At 42.9% G+C, this 16,284-nt stretch overlaps 1 long non-coding RNA gene across 4 annotated transcripts in view; it reads right to left on the bottom strand.

Moving 5' to 3' along the window:
• The window catches only part of LOC310838116, an 87,403-nt gene that overhangs the window by 36,413 nt on the left and 34,706 nt on the right, over nucleotides 1-16,284 (bottom strand). Inside the window, exon 1 of one of the 4 annotated variants that reach the window (XR_014560690.1) lies at nucleotides 3,273-3,371. The exons of the other annotated variants lie outside the window; for them this stretch is intronic. This is a non-coding gene — a long non-coding RNA (uncharacterized lncRNA). Of the gene's footprint in view, nucleotides 1-3,272; nucleotides 3,372-16,284 lie in introns of those variants that run through there. 4 annotated transcript variants of the gene reach the window in all.

Here is a 16,284-nt window from a genome sequence, read left to right as displayed (position 1 = left end):
CAGGTAAAACTCTTACCTAGAATCTTTAAGGTATGTTTCACTATAGAGGCTGGAGTGCACACTTCCCTACAAAGGGATATTTTTTTTTCTTTACAGCTTGATCCTATCAAATCCTACTCAAGGCATAAACTAGATAGGATTTGAGTGCAACATTACAAGTTTTCTGCGGTGACACAGAAATTTTAGTTGGCAGGTACAACAAATAAGATATGTGATCTGGAAGAATAGGGAATTGGGAGCACAGGCACAACCCAGCATAACAATTTAACTGCACCAAACATGATAAATGTTTGCAGAATGCCCACAAGGCTGCAGTAGTACAATAGCAAGAGTGTTCAGCATAATCTCATGCCTTCTTTTGTTACTATGAGATGGTGTGAAAAAATGCTCTTTTGGTCCCAGATATTTTCTGTTAAGGCCAGCAGATAATGAGAATCAGCTCTGTGTGATGTAGATAGTTTCACAAGAGTTTGTTTATTTATAAAAATATTCATATACCGCGATTCAGAAAAAAAAGCAGTTAACAACAATAGTATATAAAACTTTTTTTTTTTAAGACAATTAGGTAATGATTGTGGAAAGCTGCATTCTTAATTGCCTGCATGGGCCTAACAGAATAGAAAAGATTTCAGTAGGCGTTTCACAAGTTGAAACCAAAGGGAAATGCTGAATCTCTACTGCCAAGAGTTGTGGTTGGAAAATTATAGTACACAGCTATGTCAGGGCAGGGTGCAATATGAGTTCAGATTTTTATATACACCGTTCCTGGATTCTTTTGGTCAAATACCTTCTAATCCTGGAGTAGATTTATCAGAGAGTCCCTGAAATCACTTTGATGGGGAAAAAGTAAAATGTTGCATCACTGTGCTGCACACAATATGCATGTGCAGGTACATGCACGCACACCCTTAATGATCAGTGGCCTTGCACCAACCAGCAAGGGCCGATGCCCAGAAATATATTTCATGACAGCTGAATGTTTACATTTGTGGCACCCACAGATTAGGTCATTGGAACTGGCATAGTGTAACGAAAATGCCAGACTTGAGGGATGGGTGTGAGTTACAAAGTTGTGATAAATATATTGATTGTAATGTATGCAAGCTGTGCTTCTGAATACTTTCTTTATCCTGAGCAAACCATTTTGTATGACTGGCTTTTCGGACTGATGAAGCGTGTAGCAAAACCTGTTGTATATCCGGAGAACAGGTCTCCTTTTGCCCACTTGTGTTATTCTCACCAGGGTGATGGCTTTGATTTGCCTTCCCGTGATGGATCCATGCATATGGCTTTGTGTTTCCAACTCAAGACCCACCGAAGAACATCTCATCCAGTTCAATCTTTGAAAAACAGCTTTGAAAAACTTTCACATATTCTCCAGTGTGCTACCCTTGCCGTTGTGGCAGCATGGGGTTGCCAATCTGTGATTGGACTTACGCTACTTGTTGAACAGTTCATTTATCCAGTCTGTATAACGTTTACTGCACATGTAATTTGTTAAGATAGAGTTGTACATTTATCCACTCCATGTTTACAGTATCTCCAGACTTTGTCTTGCACATGGCACCTTAGTATGTTTGTTGTTTGAAAGGTTACAACTCCATCTCTATTCTAGCTATTATTCTAGTAAATTTGGTTTTATACTTATGTTTGTGGCTTATGGCTTATGTTTGTGGTGTTGTTGTTTTGTTATATATATATATAATCAAAATAAAAACAACAACCCAATAACTGTAAAAAAAAAAGTACGGTGCATTTTGATGCATTGCTAAATTTAGAAACATTTCTGGGGTATCATGTGACTGCTGCTTTAAATAAGCTGTTTTGTAATTTTCATGTTGGTCTTGCCCTCCATGTTTGAGAGAGGTGGGTGCTAGTTCCCACTGGCACTGAGTGCCATATTCAAGGACAAGCCTGGAGGAGCGTTCAGGGGCTGCAGCATAAGCAAGTTTCTCTTTGGATGCCATGCTTGCGTTGCTTGCATCATCAATCAATCAATCAATTAATTAATTAATTAAAATTACTAGTCATTTTATCTTGCCCAAAGCAGCTCAAAGTGACTTGCAAACCACACCCCACAGAGAGGGAGAGGGGGCTATTGGTTTGTGAGAAGGGGTCTTCTTGTTTTTATTATGCGCTTTGTGTTTTTCTCTTGTAAACCGCCCTGAGGTCAACAGAAGATGGGCAGTATTCAAGTTTAATAATAATAAAAATAAACCAAAGCAGGAGTGGGAATTACATACCGCATTAAATCGACTGGAGGACTGGATTAGGCCCCCGAATCGGACTTTGGACATGTCTGATCTAACACCTAAAGCTGGCTTCCCTTTCACAGTTTGCCCAACAAGGCACACCACACAGCACTCAGGGAACAATTCCTTCTCTAGAGGCAGAGCAAAGTCTCCCTCTACTGGAGAGACTGTGAAGGTCTTTCCAGCACCACAACTGGTCAGGCCAGTTTTTCAACTTTCTCTTCACTCCCCACCTAGCAGTGTCAAGTTCAGTCCTGGGCTGCCCGCACAGCAGGGTGAGGTGGAAATCAAGAACTTCTGAACAGGCAGCGCAACTTCAGACTGCAGATGTCTGGCATTTTCCATTATCAATTTGCAACAAAACAAAACGAAAACCTCAGATTAAGAGAGTTTCCCCGTCCTAGTGGCATAAAAGACGACCGTGGGAAACAGTTCCGGGAGTGGCAGAATTTTTGGGGGGAGTGGGGTGGGAGAAATAAATAAATACAAACACGAAGGTATATAACACGAAGAGAGACTCGGAGCAGCTTCGTGCGGACCCTGGCAGCTCTGTAGTCATGCTCAGGGAACGGGAGGTATGGGAAGAAATCCGAAGGAAAGGAAAGGAAGGGAACCCAATTCTTTCTCGGCTGAGTCAGCCATCAAGATAGCAGGAGGCCAGCAGATCCTGGCGCTCCCGCAGCTGTCCTTGCTTCTCTCCGCTTGAGAGGCACCTTTACGCAGCGTTAAACGATTTAATAACAACTCGCACATTCTCGTGGTTCAGGGACACGATTCCGTGCGCCCTTTGGCTTCGCTTTGAAAGACACGTGACGGAGACCCAGGACTCGAGCAGGTCGCCCCTCGCCCCCACGGCTGCAGAAGACGAATCGGCAGAAGCAGGGCGGGGGGGGGGGGGAGAGACGCTTTCCCCGCGTGTCCTGTTTCTCCTGCCCCACCCCCTTTCAAAAAACCAATTATTGTACCTTAACGGTACCACCCCCCCCCAATGGGGAAAATGGGAAAAAATACTGCACATACCCTCATTGCAAGCGCTCCACCTAATATCAGAAGGACGTCGACTTCCTAATACGGCTGTCAAACTGAAAGCGGAACAGACCGTTTCAACGTCCAAGCACTACGTGGCGCTTGTGGTTTTGCTTTGGTTTTTGGCAGCCTTCCTGTTTTCACGATAGGACTTGTGCAGTGCCTGTTTACGAAAGTGTGCCATTGCATATGTGCAGAGTGCCGTATCGCCCACCCCCCACTCCAAATAAGTGCATTTCTGGGGGCGGGGTTGGGGAAAAGGATTTGCTCCATAATTATTGTATATTATTTTCATGAATCATCTTTCTACAGTATAAGTGATTGAATGACTCCTCACCCCCACCCTGCTTCAAAAAAAACGTGACCGAGAGAATGTCATTTGTTAGCCTCCATATAGCTCAGTGTGGGGCTGATGACACCAAAGTTGTAGGTTTCATCTTCCTGCATTGCAGGGGGTTGGACTAGATGACCCCAGGGTTCCTCCGAACTCTACAATTCTATAATAATAATAAAATTTGCACGCGCTCCACCCCCCTTTCCTTTACACCCAGGTGCTTAGAGGCTCACCAAGCCGGCAAATGATTTCAGACATCTAACGAAGTGGATTGTTGCCAGGGAACCTGCCCAACCTGACCATACACACATCTCTCAGATTCTGCTTCGGTTTCACGCTGGGAGTGATTTGCAACAGCACATCGCTGACACCTAGTGGCGGATGGTGCAAAATCGGCGCCAAAGACGCGAGAACAGATGTTAAAACAGCTCAAAGCAGGCGCCTACCAAGAGGTGAACATGACTCACCCAGCTCGGGTTCTCCCAGCGCTGCCCCCCCCCTGCTTAAGTTATGGTCCCTCGTGGCCCGTCACCACACCACTGAGGTGCCCCATAGTCATTCTGGCAGCAAGAGATGGGGGTCAGGCGGCCCCCCAAGGACAGCAGAGGAACCTGCTGGCATTGTAGTCAGAAACTCCCAGTTTTCTGCTGCTTCTGGGGGTGCTTTCAGTGCTGTTAGAACGTTTATACTTTCTTTGGTTCATAAAATGTATAAACCACACGATTGCAAGAAAAAACCAACCCAAAAACCACCACCCTCAAAGCATTTACAAAAAAAAGAGTTCCTTTTGGCAAGCCCACCCAGATATGTAAAGCTGACATGTATTTTAATCCGTGATTTCACTTTATAATGTATACAGTGGTACCTCGGGTTACATACGCTTCAGGTTACAGACTCCACTAACCCAGAAATAGTACCCCGGGTACTACCAGCTACCCAGCTGGTAGAACGTGTGCAGGCAGCTTTCCTTTTTAAGATTTTTGCTGTCCCACGTTGTGTACCCAATGCAGCCTTGTGTCTAAGAGGGAGGTCAACACAAGGTAGAGACCGTTGCCTGGGCGAGATATCTTCTATGTTGGTTAAACATCTACCTCACATTAGACAAAGATCCTCTCCTTAGCGAAGTCTTGTCAGACCCCTTTCTTTCGCCAGGGCTACAGCAGTTTAACACAAAGGCACAGCAACTTGGACTGTCAATGGAACTTTTGCGATCGATGGCCCCACCATCTGCCAAGGTTACAATAAAAAGTAGGTTGTGGGACATTGAATGCCAGGAACTAACAGCCGCATCAGAGAAAACATGTTCCCCTCTTTACTTTCAACTTTCTTGGGCACATGAACCAAATTATAATTATCTTGATTTTCTGCTTATCCCCCAAGAAAGAAGGGCATTTTCACTGGCCAGGTTTAATGCAAACCCATCAAACCTCCTTTGGGGTAGGTTCTCGGGAATTGTGGAAGGAGAAAGAAATTGCCCATGTGAAGACCACCTGCTGGAAACTCTTACTTAAATGTAAACTCTTTCTTAAATGTAAACTATATGCTGATCTCCACCAGCAATTTCTAGATCAACTCCGCATCCCCAAATGGAAACCAGAGTTGGAGGTCACACATTTTCTATTACTGGGGAATGATCAGGAGCTCACCAAGTTAGTAGCCAAGTATCTTTATTTGGGTTTTTGTTGCAGAGACACATTGCCGTCTGATTTCCCTGGAGACCTAGAGATGTAACGTTAGACTTTTTTGCCTCTTTTCATTTGACAAATGTTCTGTGATATTGGGGAGGTGGTAATTCTGTATTGATTTACTATGGATGTTTGTATGTGATGCCAATAAAAGGTTTGATGATGATATCTATCTATCTATCTGCAGTGGTACCTCGGGTTACATACACTTCAGGTTACAGACTCCGTTAACCCAAAAATATTGCTTCAGGTTAAGAACTTTGCTTCAGGATGAGAACAGAAATTGTGCTCCGGAGCACGGCAGCAGCAGGAGGCCCCATTAGCTAAAGTGGTGCTTCAGGTTAAGAATAGTTTCAGGTTAAGTACGGACCTTCGGAACAAATTAAGTACTTAACCCGAGGTACCACTGTATCTATATGCATAACATCATTCAATAAATAAACAAGAGTTTGACATGTTGGGAAAGAAAATTCACAAGCACCCTAAATACTGTCACACAGTGGTAAATTAATCAAGCAGAGTCTTCTTCATAAACAGAATAAAAGTTTACTGAAGAAAATAAAGTTGTTCATAAACAACATAGTCAAAGAGCATACACAGAGTGCTCATAACAGCTTTCTGATTCTTCATAGAGGCACACATCTTAGTTACTGAGTAACTGTAGTCCTGGAGCCGTTCTGTCTGCACACACATACTGAGCAGAGAGAGACTACGCTACAGACACAGTCCATACAGCTCTCTGAGGCCCAGACACAAAATGGCTACTTTATATAGGGAGGGAGTTAAGAACTTTGCTTCAGGATGAGAACAGAAATCGCGGCATGGCAATAGCGGGAGGCCCAATTAGCTAAAGTGGTGCTTTAGGTTAAGAACGGACCTCCAGAACGAATTAAGTACTTAACCCGAGGTACCACTGTACTTCGGGATTTCTTAAATCATATTATAAAAATACCATTATATGAAGTATGGATGAGATCTAAAGACTTGTTTGAAAGGAAAACACCGTGGTGGTTGTCACCCCAGGAAGCCTTTTTAGTTAAAAAATTAAATATGAAAGGAGCTTGGATTACCTATAGAGATTTGTTGAAAGAAGACAATAATATAATCAAAATCAGACCTTATGAAGAACTAAAACCTATATTGTCAGGATGGATGGAATATCACCAAATTAATGATATATTCCTTAAAGATTAAAAAAAAATGGATTTAATCATGATAGATCAATACTGGAGACTGGGGTATTACAAAGTCGTACAAAGATGTTGTCTAAAGTATATGAATTTTTGTTGGAATGGCATACAAAAGATGAAGAAATTAAGGAGGTCATGACTAAGTGGGCAATGGACCTAGGATATAATATCAAGTATGAGAAATGGACAAGACTATGGAATTTAGGAATAAAATTTAACACATCCATGACCTTAAAAGAGAATTTGTTAAAAATGATGTGTAGGTGGCACTTAACACCCACCAAACTAGCAAAAATGTACAAAATGAAAAATAACTGTTGGAAATGCATTGTAAAAGAGGGAAATTTTCTCCACATGTGGTGGTTGTGTGACAAGGTGAAGACTTTTTGGGATAGTGTGTACAGTATAATGAGTTAAAAAAAGATATTTAGGTTCACCTTCTATAAAAAACTGGAGGCATTTTTGCTAGGAATGGTTGGAGAGGACATTAAAAAGGAAGATCAGAAACTCTTCCTGTACTGTATGCCACAGCAGCAGGAAGACTACTCCTCGCACAGAGATGGAAACAACAGAATATTCCAACAATTTAAGAACGGCAACAGAAAGTACATATGCTTCAGGTTACAGACTTCGCTAACCCAGAAATAGTAACCTCGGGTTAAGAACTTTGCTTCAGGATGAGAACAGAAATCGTGCTCCGACAGTGCAGCGGCAGCGGGAGGCCCCATTAGCTAAAGTGGTGCTTCAGGTTAAGAACAGTTTCAGGTTAAGAACGGACCTCCGGAACCAATTAAGTACTTAACCTGAGGTACCACTGTATTGGAGTATGCGGAAATAACAAGGCTAACTGGAAGAATCTGACAACAGGACGATGAGAACTTTTAAAAAGAATGGTCCAAATTTATGGTATACTTAGAGAAAACTGTACGTAAATAAAGACACTCACGGGGCTGAAATAAAACTCATAACGTTTATTGTAAACAGTTGGTTAGACCACAAGATGTAATACTGTAATATAATAAGGAATGTATGTCTAAAGTATACCACAAAAATTTATTAAGGAATTATAGACATTTATAGAATGTATATATTAAGTAGTGGGTTGACAAAGCAGATGGCACAGAGATTTCTCCAAGTGGCTCTTTATAAATAAGCTGGAACTGAACTGAACAGCAAACATCTCAGCTGCCCTGCTTTTATAGGCAGCCGGCTGCCAACATTGTAACAACAACACCCCAGGGTTTCCCGTCTAAATTAACTGAAGTGGACCTGAGTGAAAACTTTATACACAATACCCCCTGGTAGCCAGGGTAAGAACTTCAATACATAACAGTATATACAGTAATCACGCTTAAGCAAGAGCATTGTAGAGAAGCCAGAAGAGGGGTGGTGGGAAGTTAATTCGGGTAAGATATAGATTTAAAGGAGAATAAGATATGTTTAAGATATTTGGAAAAAATTAATAAAAACTAGGGGGATGTAGGATCTAGGATATAATATAGATATGGAAGATTGGCAAAAAATATGGAACGAAAATTTGAAGTTTACAGCATGTACCACATTAAAATAAAATGTTATGAAAATGGTATATAGATGGTATATGACACCAGTAAAATTAGCAAAAATGTACAAAACTTGTAATAAATGCTGGAAATGTAAAGAGAAAGAAGGTACATTTATGCATATGTGGTGGGAATGTAAGAAGGTAAAGGGGTTCTGGGAGATGATATACAGTGAATTATTATTATTTTTTAAAAAATTATTTTTATTAATTTTCACAATAAATCACCAAAAAGAAAACAAATCAACAGTTACAACAGTTGCAAAAAACCCCAACACATAAAAAAATACATAAATAGATATCAAAACATAACATATAAATAATATCGATTTCCATTACGCTTCTTTGTCTTCTCATTTATATCTTTGTATCTTTAAATATTTTAATCATTCTTCTACACATCTATTGACTTCCATATACAGTGAATTAAAGAAAATGCTGAAATATAGCTTTGTTAAGAAACCAGAAACCTTTTTGCTGGGAATAACAAGAATGGATATAAATAAGAGGGACTGTAAACTTTTTCAGTACGCAATAAGAGCAGCGAGAACATTGATGGCTCAAAAATGGAAACAAGAAGAAGTACTGACTGTGGAAGAATGGAGAACAAAATTAACAGACTATGCAGAACTGGACAAACTAACTGGAAAAATTAGATTCCAAAGGGATCACAAGTTTTTTGAGGACTGGGGAAAATTTACAGAATATTTGAAAACTGTATGTGAGGAATACACAACGTTAGTGTGTTTTAAAGAAGCTTTGTGAAAATATAAGGAATATTGCAAGAATGTAAATGAGGACAGAAATATTGTATTTAAAGGCAATACTAAAATTTAAGGAATGTGAAGATAGAAATTGAACTACGAATGACTGTCAGAGAAGTTGAGGGAGGTCCAATAAGTTAAAATATGTGATGTGGAAATTTGTATGATTGGAGTTTTTATGGAAAAAAATTAATAAAAAATTTATATTAAAAAAAAACACTAAGGGGGTGGGGGACAAACAGCCAAGTGTACTTAGAGAATCATCAGCTACCAAGTGGAAACACATGAACCAAACATGATAGAGATAATGGGCTGTATTTAACCAAGTTCCATTCCGAGTGATCCCAATGGAATCAATGAGCCCAAGTTTGCCATGTCCAACAAGTTCAATGAATAGGATTAGCATCGGGTACCACCCAAATCCTGAACACCCTTGCCTTATAGGATCCCACTGCATGGACACAGCAACCAGCTGTTATTTGGGAAACATTTGAACCCAGCAACTGAAGTATTTCCGCCTCCATATTCTTCTGAATATTATTTATCACTGATTTATTAATTTTTTTACAAAAATATATTTCAGGATATCCGTTATACAAACATATGAAAATAGATGTTGAGACAAGTAAAGGTAAAGGGACCCCTGACCATTAGGTCCACTTGCGGAAGACTCTGGGGTTGCGGCGCTCATCTCGCTTTATTGGCCGAGGGAGCCGGCGTGCAGCTTCTGGGTCATGTGGCCAGCATGACTAAGGCGCTTCTGGCGAACCAGAGTAGTGCACGGAAACACTGTTTACCTTCCCGCCGGAGTGGTACCTATTTATCTACTTGCACTTTGACGTGTTTTCGAACTGCTAGGTTGGCAGGAGCAGGGATCAAGGAACAGGAGCTCACCCTGTTGCAGGGATTCAAACCGCTGACCTTCTGATCGGCAAGTCCTAGGCTCTGTGGTTTAACCCACAGTGCCACCCGCGTCCCGCATTCAGTAGCTTAGGGCCTCATCAAACCTAAATCCGGCCCTGCTACTAGCAAATGAACACCAGCTCAGCCTTGCTTCTCCTTGACATGCTTTTGTTAAAAATGCTTTCATTCAAAGCATGCACACGAAAGCTTATACCAAGAACAAACTTAGCTGGTCTCCAAGGTGCTACTGGACAATTTGTTTACTTTTTATAGATATATTTTGACTGCATCAGACCAACACGGCTACCTACCTGATTCTAAAACTGTACATCCAGTTTTTCCCCCCCTTTAAATTTTTTGGGGGCTCCCAAGAGAGTGGGGCACTAAGCTGTAGCTTGTTTAGCTTATACGTAAATCTGGCACTGGATATGATGAACCCAGGTGAGGAGGAAGGTCTCCTTCCCTTTCTAGCATCCTGCATCCCCCCTCCATTCTGAAAGCAAGCGGCTGAATCGCACAGGCCAAACTTATAAAAAGGACGGTGATGGAATAGAAGTCATAGAAATGGACTGGTTAAAAGGAATAGTTTTTCAGCTTTAACTGGCTAGAAAGCAGGTTAACTTTAAAATTGGGAAACCTGGCTCTCCCAGAGGTTTCCCTGGCCCTGCCCACTCTCTAGACTCTCCGTATGGCAAAATGGCATTTTACTGCCGCTGTCTTGGGCTTCTTGTTTTGCAGATGGAGATTTGGCCTTTTAAGAACTACACCTCCCTGAATTCCACAGCTCATCCTGGCCATTTCTGTGCATTTACCCAAGTCAGCAGAGCAGCCAGGTGGTGGCAGGAGAGAGAACAGGCACAAACAAGCAGAGACATGGATCCCAGGAAAGAGGGCAGCCACTGTGATGGCTAAATCTCCAGACCCCAAAAGAGATATGCAAGGATATACTTAATTTACAAGTTTATAACCCTACCGGAGGTGTATGCTAGTGGCATTCTGTGGTAAGAACTGCTTCAGAATTCTGGACATTGCTAGAGTATTGGGAAGCTTCCTGAAAGAACAACCTCCCCTTTTCATATTAAAATACACTGGTACCTCGGTTTACGAACTTAATCCATTCTGGAAGTTCGTTCTTAAACTGAAACTGTTCTTAAACCGAGGGGCGCTTTCCCTAACGAGGCCTCCCGCCGCTGGTGCCCTTCCACCGTTCGGATTCTGTTCTTAGGCCAAGGTAAAGTTTGCAAACCGGGACACTACTTCCGGTTTTGCGGAGTTCATAAACCGAATTGTCCGTAAACTGTTCTTAAACCGAGGTACCATTGTACATGCACCAGTGTATTTTGTTACTTCCTAGTTATCCTGGTATCCTTATGATGCCATGACTTTTATAAAATACATGGAATGGGTAAGAAGAATCTAACTTAAGTATTGATAAACTGTTGCACTGAAAACTCTGTGACAGATAAGGACAGTTTTCAGAAACCCTACCTATGATTAACACTGGATACAACTCAAGTCTTTCAAAAGGAAGGCACTTATTCTTTAGGGCAGTGTTAAGAAATTGGTAGCTGTTGTACAGAGTGCAGTCGATGAAGCTTTCTTGCTGGGAAGACTCTGAGCTCTCTTCAAGCTGGGAGATGAGGTATTCTGCATATCCACTCTCTTTCGGATGTACACCATGAAGAACTGGCGTTTCTGTCATTTAAGTAAGCGCATGGGCCATCTGCTCCAATTTTAAACCTGCAACATTATTATTATTATTATTATTATTATTATTATTATTCATTAAATTTATATCCTGCCCTTCATCCAAATAACACAGCGCAGTTCACAGCATAAAAATGCAAAATAAGCATTCAAAATAGCTAATGAAACGGAAACAAACACAACCCCCCCCCCCCATTATTAATGTTAATCTCCCAAAGGCTTGTTGAAGAGAACTGTTTTCATCTGGTGCCTAGAGATATGTGATGATGGTGCCAAAGAGCCTCCCTGGGGAGAGCATTCCACAAATGTGGACACCGTAGAGATGGAGCCCATGTTTATTATTCCTTATTTAGAAAACATCTTAATCACTTCGTATTCCAAAGAGCAACCAAGCGAGGTATAAATATGCAATTTATTAAGGACTGGTTAGAAATGTGTTAAAACAACATTATACTGCTCCAGAATTACCGTATTTTTCGCTCTATAACACGCACTCGACCATAACACGCACGTAGTTTTTAGAGGAGGAAAATCCGTAGGCATGACACCTGTAGGCATTCCCTCCATAACACGCACAGACATTTCCCCTTACTTTTTAGGAGGAAAAAAGTGAGTGTTATGGTGCAAAAAATACGGTAACAGTGACCAAGTCAGGATTACCCTCCTGGGAAGAAACGGTGGGATAAAAATGTCTTAAATCAGTACCAAAGTTCCAAAACAGTCAATGCCTATCAGATATCCATGGAAAGGGAGTTCCACAACATTGCTGCACTAAACGTCCTGCAGTGAGGCCTAATGGAGCAGCATAGACACCCCTACATTGAAAGGCCTCCCATTCATACCAGTCAGAGCAGACTGGGCAGGTGATTACGACAAATGCCTCTTTGCTACACCAGCTTCGGAATCGGTGCAGGAAATAGGCACAGATCTGGCCTGCCTCCATCGTGTGACAGCAGCAGAACTGGTTCAGAATCCAATGGATCTTGTGCCCTCAGCTGCCTATTGCTGGCGCAGGCTTCTGCCCACCTGCCATAGAGGTGGGCACATTGGGGCATCCCTTGCCAGCATAGGCCAGGGATCCAGGCAGAGATGGGAGAAGAAGCATCTCTGCCTCATCCAAACCCCTTGCAGCACAGTGGATCATGCGACAGAGGTTTCGTTTCCAATTCCTTTAAAAGAGACACAACTTTTCTCTGTGTGTGTGTTTAATGGAGCAATATTTAACAGAAATCTCTAATCACACAACCGCCTCAAGATCATCTGAAGCTTGAATCAAATCGATACCTTACCATGAGTTGAAATCTGAGCCATTTGTCCATTTCCAGGGCTGTCCTTTCTCCCTCCTTAGCCCAATCCAATAATCAGTTGCTTCCTTCTTGTTCAGTAGAAATTTCTGCAGGTTTTTTTTTTTGGGGGGGGGGGGAGAAAGTAACTCAGTATTTGACAGACCTTTTTCAGAGGACATTATTTTCAAAAATAAAAACCTCAGAAATTCTACCCACTTGACAGGATTTTCTTCAAGTACACTAACATGTTTAAACATATTTGACTTCCGAGGTACAACTGTAATATGAAAACTATCTGCAAAAACTAACAGTCTTTTTTTATTTTATTCTTAGTCTTCAAGGCTAATTTATTCATTAGGTTTTTTTGTAGCCGCCATTCCCTGTCCTCTGCTTCATATCCTGAAATGCCCAGGACATTGTGGGGGATACAAAATGGATACAAAATGGCTGCCAGAATGCTCCTACAGTTGCTTCTGTTGCAGGGGCAAAAAACCCAAAAACTTTTAGGCGGCGATGGAAGGAGGAGAAAGAAGCTGTGGCCCTGCAACTGCTAATGGCGAGCCCCACGTCCAAGGAAACTGTTGGGAGAATTTATCTTCCCTTCAGAGAAATCTGGCAAGATGGCTGCCAAAGTAACTGTGGCGAGAGGGCCATTTATGCAGAGAGGCTGGAACACTGAGCACCATCTGGTGGAAAGGCAGGAGATGAATTAGAAAGAACCAAGCAAAATATGCTATGGCCTCATATAGCACTTGCCATTACACGATGGACTGTGTTTTACAGCCAAAGGTATTTCTAAACTCTCATCCACGGGAGCCTCACAGAAAATATATTACAGTACAATAGTCCACTTTGGAGCTACAAAAGCAGGATGGTTCACTTAAAATGTTTTTAGACCACTTTTTAGTCACAAAAGAGAAATATCTAAATCAGTGTTTCCCAACCTTTTTTGGGCAAAGGCACACTTGTTTCATGAAAAAAATCTCGAGGCACACCACCATTAGAAAATGTTTAAAAAATTAACTCTGTGCCTATATTGACTATATGCCGCTTGGGGTGGCAGCCTGTTGCCCGAAGCACAGGAGGGCTCCCCGGAGGGCTCCCCGTGCTTCGGGCGAGTGTCTGCAAGCCTTGCGCGCCCGGCAGGAGCTCCTGCCAGGCGCGCAAGGCTTGGGGCGGCAGCCTGTTGCCCGAAGCACAGGGAGCCCTACGGAGGGCTCCCCGTGCTTCGGGCGAGTGTCTGCAACCCTGCGCGCCCGGCAGGAGCTCCTGCCAGGCGCGCAAGGCTTGGGGCGGCAGCCTGTTGCCCGAAGCACAGGGAGCCCTACGGAGGGCTCCCCGTGCTTCGGGCGAGTGTCTGCAACCCTGCGCGCCCGGCAGGAGCTCCTGCCAGGCGCGCAAGGCTTGGGGCGGCAGCCTGTTGCCCGAAGCACAGGGAGCCCTACGGAGGGCTCCCCGTGCTTCGGGTGAGTGTCTGCAACCCTGCGCGCCCGGCAGGAGCTCCTGCCAGGCGCGCAAGGCTTGGGGCGGCAGCCTGTTGCCTGAAGCACAGGGAGCCCTACGGAGGGCTCCCCGTGCTTCTGACGAGTGTCTGCAAGTCTTGCGCGCCCGGCAGGAGCTCCTGTGGTGGACCTGAGGCTCCCCACTGCTGATTTAACTGGTAAATCACAATACAGCCTTGGTCTAAATGCTACTTTCTTATAATAAAGTCCACAGGGCAGACTGAAAAGGCTTATAATGAAGTCCACAGGGCAGACTGGAAAGGCTCTCACCATTTCACTTGGAGTATCGATTGCCGTCAGGGAGCCACCGTAAGAAGAACAGTTGCTCTGACTGGAGGTCCAGTTTGCCTCAACGGTTGAAAAATAGTAGCACCAGGTTTCATGCACGACGCAGCCCTGAGGGCAGGCGGGGACACAGGAAGGGTGCGGATGTGATGGTGTGGGTTTTGGCAGAACCCAGCCCTGAGGGCAGGGGTTGTAATCCGAACGGTACTGATCCATTGATGAGCGTGTCGACAAGATACCTGAAAGAAAGAAAGTAATTTAAGAGCAGCTAACCTAACTGCACAGCTACTGCTCTGGAAATAGAGGGGGCTATAACCCAAACTCCACTTAGCTTGGCAGTTAGCCCCACTGGATTCAATAGGGCTTACTTCTGAGTAGAGAAAGTGAAGATTGTTGCTCTACTTAGGCTGCAATCCCACAACCATTGACCTGGGAGTTCCAGCCCAGTGGGACTTGCTTCTGAGCAGGTAACATACCAATTTGTAATTCCATAGATTAAATTTGCAAATCTTTGCATAGGAATAAGAACAATAGCTCTGAAGAAGGTGATTGAAAACAAAGGCCTATTACTTTAACATTAAGAGGGAAAACAGCTGCATCTGCTAGCACTGCGGAATAGTCCATTTATTCATCGCTGTGTGCTTTTCCTGACTGGTGCCATTCCTAACACAGTTTAACTCCTTACTGCAGAGACAGGGCCAAATACAGCCCTCCAGTCCTCAAATATTTGATCCTTGGGACCCAGGCCACCCCCCTCACCTGCCCTGCTGCAGGCCTAGGTTTGACCCAGCTATGATGCATTCTTGAATTATGACTTTTGACATGTGAGTGCAGAAGTCTCTGGGTGGAATTTAAACTAGCATTAAGGAAATTGTTCAATCGGGCAAGCAAAAACATGTGTGTTTCCAAGCTATTTCTCCCTTTCTCCTTCCCACAGTCTGTTCTGAGGGTTCTCCTGACACACACCCCAAGCTGTTTAGGGGGGCCAGGCAGGGAGAAAGCTTGTTCCACTAGAGGGACTTGTGCTGGCTCCAGCTAGCGCAACTACAGTGATACCTCGAGTTACAAACGCTTCAGGTTACAAACTCCGCTAACCTGGAAGAGTTACCTTGGGTTGAGAATTTGCCCCAGGATGAGAACGGAAATCATATGCTGGCAGCGCGGCAGCAGCAAGAGGCCCCATTAACGAAAACACCCCTCTAGTTAAGAACAGTTTCAGGTTAAAAACGGACCTCCGGAACGAATTAAGTTCATAACTAGAGGTACCACTGAATTAATTAAACCCAGCCTCTTGTCTTTTGCTTGACTAGAATATAGCTTTGTGCTTTTCCACACAAGTAGGAAAAGGAGCCCTTTTTTGCTTTAGAAAATAGAGCAGAAGAGAAAGTAAAAAAAATGCAAAGTTCACTGAATTTGTTAAAATAATAATAATCTCTGAAGCACACAATTTCTAATCCATCTTCAAGTTCATTCTCTTATATTTGTTCTTAACTCTCCAAAACTCTTTGCGCCTTGAAGCTAAAATTTAATAATTGCTGGGGAAAATAAAATAAAGATTCTACTATCTGTGTGCCTTGATGTTTCCTTAGTCTTCTTACATATAATTTATATATCAACACAGCAGCTTATACCGTTCTGGATGCTGATCTTTTTATAAAAAATTTTTTGCCAAGGGTCATTCAGAAGAAATTGAATTAAACTGTGAACTAAATGCAAAGTGAACTAGTAGATACATACTTTGTTCCACACATACTGGAAGGTTTCCTATGATGCTCAAAAAGGGTTCTGC

This window comes from Podarcis gaigeae, assembly GCF_964106915.1.
Source record: "Podarcis gaigeae genome assembly, chromosome: 2".
Taxonomy (NCBI): Eukaryota; Metazoa; Chordata; class Lepidosauria; order Squamata; family Lacertidae; genus Podarcis; species Podarcis gaigeae.
This window is presented reverse-complemented; position numbering and strand designations above follow the sequence as displayed.